This window comes from Gadus chalcogrammus, chromosome 9 (genome assembly GCF_026213295.1).
Source record: "Gadus chalcogrammus isolate NIFS_2021 chromosome 9, NIFS_Gcha_1.0, whole genome shotgun sequence".
NCBI classification, from domain to species: Eukaryota; Metazoa; Chordata; class Actinopteri; order Gadiformes; family Gadidae; genus Gadus; species Gadus chalcogrammus.
The window spans coordinates 16,650,467-16,656,927 of NC_079420.1; positions in this window are offsets into that span (position 1 = coordinate 16,650,467).

Here is a 6,461-nt window from a genome sequence, read left to right on the forward strand (position 1 = left end):
GAAGTGCTCACCGTGAGATAGGTGAATGGGAGAGATTAACCCTTTTTCTTGATCTGGAGTGAAACACCTTACTGCAGGTCAAACGCGTCGATAGAACACACGCAGACAAAACCATGCACAAATACGCACAGATGTGCATTTATAACAAATAGGCTATACAAATATACCATCCTTGGTTATCTTCAAAAATATGATACCTTTTCAGTTTTGCCGTCAACACTCGTTGTCAAACTGAAGAGTCATGGTCTGGTGGGAGTGCCGGTTGCAATAGTGGCGTGATGTGAAATCAGCCTACGTACTGTTGTATTTCAACGTAGTCATATGTATCCTGAGGCGCCGCTCTATGCCTGACTGTCCCAATTGAAGCTCATCATTAATTCATTAGACCTGATACAACCCAGTCTGCCCCCTGGTGGAGAGATGAGAGATCATACTATTCCGTAACTAGTTGTTATCGAACTCAATGGATGGAGCTCAGACCTGTAGCAGCATTATGTATATGCTATATAACTCCTGAAAGATCCAAGAATGCATCTAGACTAGGGCTATAGGTTTTTGACCCTGATCTAAGATATCCAATAGCTAACGAAAGATATGCAGGATTTGCAATTTCCATACCATTCCCCCCCTCAGAAAACCTAACTTGAGATTTCTTACATTATTGCATATTGTACCTTTAATGTGAAGCATCTTTATCAATATTTACAGTAGCCATTCAATCTGCCACATCCTGATATTGAGCTATTAGTGTTTGTTGGCAGAAGTCTGTTTTGTTGGTCGGTTTGGCCTTATCAATCAGGGTGAAGCAGAAGGCGATGATGTAGGTCAGGACGGAGCCTCGGAGCGGCTCGGCATGCCTTCCAGAACCTTTCCCAAAGAAGTCGATGAGGGCGCACAGATTTTCCTTACATAGACAGAGAGAGAGAGAGAGAGAGAGACAGAGAGAGAGAGATTGAGAGAGAGAAAAGCATGCATGCATAACGCATGCATGTGTGTGCCTGGTTATGTGTGTGTGTGTGTGTGTGTGTGTGTGTGTGTGTGTGTGTGTGTGTGTGTGTGTGTGTGTGTGTGTGTGTGTGTGTGTGTGTGTGTGTGTGTGTGTGTGTGTGTGTGTGTGTGTGTGTGCGTGTGTGTGTGTGTGTTTGTGTGTGTGTGTATTTTCATACGTGTGCGGGTATTCATGTGTGCATGCGTGCGTCCATTTGTTTATGCATTAGGCATGTGTTTGTATGTGTGGATGTGTGTGTGTGTGTTTGTATGTGAGTGTGTGTGTGTGTGTGTGTGTGTGTGTGTGTGTGTGTGTGTGTGTGTGTGTGTGAGTGCACCTGAACCACCTTAGGAGCAGACACCAGGCAGGCCAGAGCAGAAGACAGCGTGGCTGCACCCAGTCAGCTGTTGTTGCTGGGGGCCGGATGCATCGGGCCCCCAGCAGGAACCCGGGGGATGAGGAGGGCGTCAAAGAAGACGATGCAACCAATACATTTCTACAGCGGAAAAGGATCAGTGAAGCGGTAAAGACATTTCCTATTTGGTATCAGAGGACTATGGTGATTGTATTGTGCAAAGGAAAGTGACCATTCATAACCACAAAAACAGACACATTTCCACCCACTAGGTGAGGGGAAATGGCCTGCTGTGCAAATAGTGGCGTAGATGAAGAGATAGGAAATAGTATTCCAAAAGATGGCTAGTAGAGAGAGAGAGAGAGAGAGAGAGAGAGAGAGAGAGAGAGAGAGAGAGAGAGAGAGAGAGAGAGAGAGAGAGAGAGAGAGAGAGATTATATACTTATATATGTTCCCAAGCAATAAGAAAATAAATGATATAAGCTAACAGCATTTGTTGAAAAGCTCTCCTTTTACAATGATTACATAATGTGCTGTTTAATCAGGAGATTTTATAATGATTTATTTATTTCTTAGTTGAACCTGACTTGTTTGTTTTTTAACCTTAATACATTAATAAATGCAGGAGCCAACAGAGAAAACAGAGCTTTGACAAAGTTCACAGACAGCGTTTGAAAAGCGAGAGAACCCATGAGCAAGTGAGACAGCCAGAGAGAGAGAGAGAGAGAGGGGGAGTGGGACAGACTGAGAGAGAGAGAGAAAGAGGGAGAGAGAGAGAGAGAGAGAGAGAGAGAGAGAGAGAGAGAGAGAGAGAGAGAGAGAGAGAGAGAGAGAGAGAGAGAGAGAGGGATACCTTGATGTCTCCAGAGATGTTGGCTCCAGCCAAGATGCCTGTGGCCAAGGGAAAGAAAATGGAGAACATTCCGAAGAAAGAGCCATCTGGTCTGTGCCACTCGGGCATAAAATTAGCTGTGAATAGTTCGCTGTGAGCGATGGCAACAAATTGGTTATCTTGTGAGCATCTAAACATAGCCTAACAATACATTGGCACCACAGGGCAGCACTCAACACAATTCCTGAAATGTTAAGCCAGTGTCACTAATTGAACCAATCAAACAACAGAAATCAAGAAAAGCTCTCTCTCATCAAAAATGGTGTTGAGGCTGTGGTGTGTTTCAGTTTGGTATGTTTAATTTTTAATCATTTAATTATTCTCGATTAAGTAACACATGGAGGGAGTAAGACGGTCAGGCATTTCATATCACACATAGAAGATGAGAGATTTTCAACTCAATTAGAACTGACTTCAGTTTGTGTGAATAGGATGCTTCTAGCATTGTTATAATGTGTAATTGGACTGGGGATGTGATTTCTATAGCTACAATATCAGTCGTCTTGATTTTCAGGCGTGGAAGGTATGATTGTTCCAATGATGTAGCAAATAAATGAGACCATGATGAAGAAGAAGAAGAGGATCGGGGCCTGCTAGGTTCCACGCACGCACGCACACACACCCATAAAAAACACACACACACACACACACACACACACACACACACACACACACACACACACACACACACACACACACACACACACACACACACACACACACACAAGCACACACACAGACACACAGACACGCACACACATTTTTTCATTTTGTGGTCGGCACTCATAGCATACAAGATGAACATCTGATGAACAATTTGCCATATTATTTGCTTCATATTGCAAGATGCAAATTACATAAAGTGGTAAGCAATTTAATTTCCCATAAATATGTTTTGAGTAAGCAATGTGCATTTGAAAAGTAGTCAGAAATCCTGGATTCAACAGCCTTATGGCTATGTATTTCACAACAAGTCTGGACATGGTCCTGCAATGGACTCGGGTACACCGTTGTTCATGCATCTCCCTTGACTTTGCCATTGGTTGCGATGGCTGATGCTGGGAGACCAGTGATGCCTGTGATAAACATGATGACATCGCCAAGAGATTCAGGCAATGATTAACAACTGTCCAGCTGTCCAGCCTGAAAATGTTGACCAAAATTGGGGACAAATTTGAAAACCACCCTTGGTCTATCAACAAACCTACTCCAGCATGACTGATGGTCCAGGGCGGTCTCAGCTACCTGAGGTGGAGCATACATCAGATCTATAGACAGAGAGAGGCTGGCCCCATTACTCAGAGAGAGAGAGAGAGAGAGAGAGTCCGAGATGGGAGCTTAACATTTCAGCAGCACATGTCCTCTTCCTTTCCCCATCATGCACCTGGCTGCTCAGGTCTACGCTTCTCCTCGCACTCCTGCACTTCATCATCTTCATCCTCCTCGCTCAGGGGCAAGGGTCTGGAGTCCTGGAAGAAGGAGACATTCATCAGTAACCTTTTAAATTATTTGATATTATTAGATATTACATTCTATAATTCTATACTACATTATATATTTGTATTATACAATATCAAATAAACTGAAATGATGTTGTTGCTTAGTATCTTATTTCACTAGAAAGAAAACAGGAGTGCAATAATTGCCAAGAATAGTTAGTGGTCTCCAAATAGTGGCTCTCGGCCCATTCGTGGGTTGTAGCAGGGGACCAATCCAGAAATTGTCATTTTTCTCACATGAACATCGCTGAGTCCTGGGCCAAAACACAAAAGTGCCGACACAGTGTCACTCACAGCCTGAAATGTTTTGGTGACACGAGAAAACAAGCTCAGCCACGGAACTCCACACAGCATGCGCAATGGACCTTCAGAATGCAGCTGAAACAGTGATGGTCTGAAGCGCTTGCGTGTTCCCCACGCATCTCTGTTAACGTAGAAATCATAGTGCAGAGGGGCCTCCGGTGTGTTGGAGCCCACCAAGCCCATCACAGAGTGGCTGATTGCTATACTGTTTCCATAGCCGTAGCCATGATAACCAAGGCCGTTGTCGAAGCGGAGCCCTGACCCCTGACCCCTGACCTTTGACCCCTGACCCCGGCTTACCGTTGCTCACCGATGGTGGAAGTTGGTGTCGGAAGGTGGCAAGGTAAATCCCGTCACCGCTCACCCCAGGTGCATCCATCCAGACATACCGAGCAGCTTAAATTCTACAATATATTCTTATGTATATATTTGGTTTGGATAGATTGAAAGCTAAGGTCTTCAAAATAAACCTGTTAAATCAGAGCTGCTTATAAGGCCTACATTTCATGCACTACGAAATATATATAAGATAAATATCTCTCTTAAAATGGTGTTGTTTATCCACTCAATCAGGTAGCCATATTCAATTCAAATAACTTTATTTTTCCGTTAGGAACTTCAGATGTGAAGGAGCAGCAGGGTGTGTCCATACTCAACAGTACATACAATAAACAAACACACACACACACACACACACACACACACACACACACACACACACACACACACACACACACACACACACACACACACACACACACACACACACACACACACACACACACACACACCATCAGCCCTGCAGAAAATAAAAATCCTGCCTAAGCCTAATGAATAAATAGTATTACCTCCATAGTGGAGGAGAAATAAATAAATAATTTAAAAAAGATTCCAGGCATTAAAACGAGAGGATACAGTTCAAAAAGATTCCAGGTGTTAAAACGAGAGGATGCAGTTCAAAGAGGGGTTAATACCTGAAAGATTATCAAGCCATTCCTCACAGGTTGAGGGTTAGGGTTAGGGATATGGTTAGGGTGGTGCTGTCATCAGAAACAGGGTAAGGGTTAGGGTTGTGCAATGTGCTGTCATCAGAAACGGGGTTTGGCTTAGGGTTAGGTATGACCTTCATGTAACCAGTAAGAGCCTAAAGCGATTAGTGACTTGACAGACCATGTCCATATTGAATGGCAGACCCTCCCCTACCAAACTTAAGGTACATTTGCACGTTGGAAATAATTAAAATGTACTTCTCCTGAGACTCTTTCTTGGTTTGGCTCAGGGGCCCATTAAATCATAACCTTGCCTGCAACCTTCCCAGTACAACAGTGCAGGTCCCTTAGCCAGCTGTTTAACTGCCATTACAGTTTCACATGGTTGACTTCAATATTTTTTTTATGGTTGTACAGATTGCCAGTCAGAAATATAAAAATTACTTTAGGTTTATCTGTTATCAAACAACTGTGTGTGTTTGGTACATTTTGAAAGATAGATATTCTCAGACAAAGCAAAGAAAAGTGACCATTCATAACCAGACTGCACCAAAATATGATTCAACTACATAATCTTGCATAGATAAAAAAAAAAATACAACTGGCTTTGCAACTTGCAAGTGCAATATTTACAATTTGTATATCACAGAAAGGGAAAATGAACACAGAAACACAATATGATATACAAACTCTACTTCTGCTTATTTTTTGCTACAACTGATTGTCATTATACAATAGTCATTGTGTTAATCTCTAGGTAAATCACAACTCACTTTCAATCTTATTCTGAATGACAATGATATGAAGGAAGCATAGCTATATAGGTATATGATTGTGTTTTAAAAGGGAAATTAAGTTTGACAAGGAATTCTGAAAAATAAGCATAGTTAGGTGAATGCAATGTATTGCACATGATGTGACATTGTTCAAATATTATTTTGATAATATGGTAATACCCACTTCTGTCTTCAGTGTAATTGTCGTTTTGTTGTGGCTGCTTCATCAGTGCTGTTTGTCTGTCTGAAGAGCTTGCATCTTAAGACCGTTGATTGATTTCACATACAGACAGCAAGTCAAGAATTACAAGAACATGCAGAGTGAGAGGAAACTTCCTGTATTTAATGAGCAGACTGGAACAATACGAATGATTAACATTTGAATAAATTATTGTTTATTAGAGGTAAAAAATAATAAAGATATACTTGCAATCAACATACAATGAAAGAGTGGGAGAATTAACACCTGACATACCTTGCCATTAAGGCAGAATTCATTTGAATGACACAAGTGCTGTCTCTCACACCAGGGAATTGGGCTCATCAGTGACCAATTCTTTCCCATTGGTTGTAGAGCATCGGCTGTACATTCTGCTATGAAACCACTGTGGGCAAAGACCTTTTTGAAAGGTCATTCACAGAGAGATTTTCTCTCGGTT